The sequence below is a fragment of the Mastomys coucha genome, chromosome X, assembly GCF_008632895.1.
Source record: "Mastomys coucha isolate ucsf_1 chromosome X, UCSF_Mcou_1, whole genome shotgun sequence".
NCBI lineage: Eukaryota > Metazoa > Chordata > Mammalia > Rodentia > Muridae > Mastomys > Mastomys coucha.
The window spans coordinates 10,015,385-10,016,866 of record NC_045030.1 but is presented as its reverse complement, the minus strand read 5'-3'; the positions used below and the strand labels follow the sequence as shown (position 1 = coordinate 10,016,866).

The window sequence follows — 1,482 nt, the reverse complement described above, 5'->3', positions numbered from 1 at the left end:
TAGCTCCTTCATTGGGGACCCTGTGCTCAGTCCAATGGATGGCTGTGAGCCTCTACTTCCGTATTAGTGGGGTACTCTCAGAGCCTCTCAGGAGACAGCTATATCAGGCTCCTGTCAGCAAGCACTTGCTGGCATCCACAATAGTATCTGGGTTTGATGATTGAATGTGGAGGGATTCCCAGGTGGAGCAGTTTCTGAATTGTCCTTTCTTCCAAATATTTTCAATGTGCATTACTAAAGCTTTGTAGCCTTTGGCCATCACTTTTCTCTTCCCCGTCTTGGCAATTACCATTGCATTTTCTGTTTTTATGAGTTTGTCTTTTTTAGGTTCCATATACAAGAGACAAGATTTATTTATTTATCTGAGTCTTATTTCCTTTATTTAGCATAGTTTTTTCTAGTTCTATTAATTTTCATGCATATACCATTATTTTATCCTTGTGATTGAATAGATTCCCCTTGTATATATGTACTACATTTCCTTTATCCTTTTATCTCTTGATGGACAACTGGGCTTATTTCATTTCTTAGCTATGTTAGTAAGGATTTTCTAGAGTAGCAGAACTCACAGAATGAGTCTACGTATACAGAAAGGGAATTGGTTAGAATGACCTACAGGCTATAGTCCATCTAAACTAACAGTGGGTGCTTATAAATAGAAGGTTGGAGAGGAAGCATTGCTTGAACGCGGCTCCATCCACCTATTGACCAGCAGATCAACATCCGGGCTCAGAGAAGGCAACAGCAGCAGCCAGGCTTCTCTTCTGATTCTCCTTAGCCATGGATCCTCTCTCAGAACTACAAGATGACGTGACCCTGGATGATACCAGCCAAGCTCTGAACCTGTTGAAGCTGGCCTCTATTGATGAGAAGAACTGGCCTTCTGATGAAATGCCAGACTTTCCCAAGTCAGATGACTCCAAAAGCAGCTCTCTAGAACCTGTCACACACCTGAAATGGGATGACCCTTACTAGGACATTGCCCGGCACCAGCTTGTAGAAGTAGCAGGTGATGATAAATATGGACGGAGGATCATTGTATTTAGTGCTTGCCGGATGCCCCCCAGCCACCAGCTGGACCACAGCAAACTCTTGGGGTACTTGAAACACACACTGGACCAGTATGTGGAGAGTGACTACACACTCCTGTACCTGCACCATGGCCTGACCAGTGACAACAAGACCTCCCTCAGCTGGCTACGGGACGCCTACCGAGAGTTTGACCGCAAGTACAAGAGCATCAAGGCTCTGTACATCGTGCACTCAACCATGTTCATCAAAACTCTGCTTATCCTCTTTAAGCCCCTCATCAGTTTCAAATTTGGACGGAAGATCTTTGTGAATTACCTGAGCGAGCTAAGTGAGCACGTGAGGCTAGAGCAGTTGGGGATCCCTCGCCAAGTGCTCAAGTATGATGACTTCCTCAAATCCACACAGAAGAGCCCTGCAACAGCTCCCAAGCCCATGCCACCACGCCCTCCC

The 1,482-nt window shown here is 45.4% G+C and overlaps 1 pseudogene across 1 annotated transcript in view; it reads left to right on the top strand.

Moving 5' to 3' along the window:
* Window positions 1–674: 674 nt before the first annotated feature.
* The window catches only part of LOC116091078, a 54,918-nt pseudogene continuing 54,110 nt past the window's right edge, over window positions 675–1,482 (top strand). Inside the window, exons 1-2 of the transcript XR_004118926.1 lie at window positions 675–690; window positions 779–1,474. The product of XR_004118926.1 is annotated as a rho GTPase-activating protein 1 pseudogene (transcript). The remainder of the gene's footprint in view (window positions 691–778; window positions 1,475–1,482) is intronic.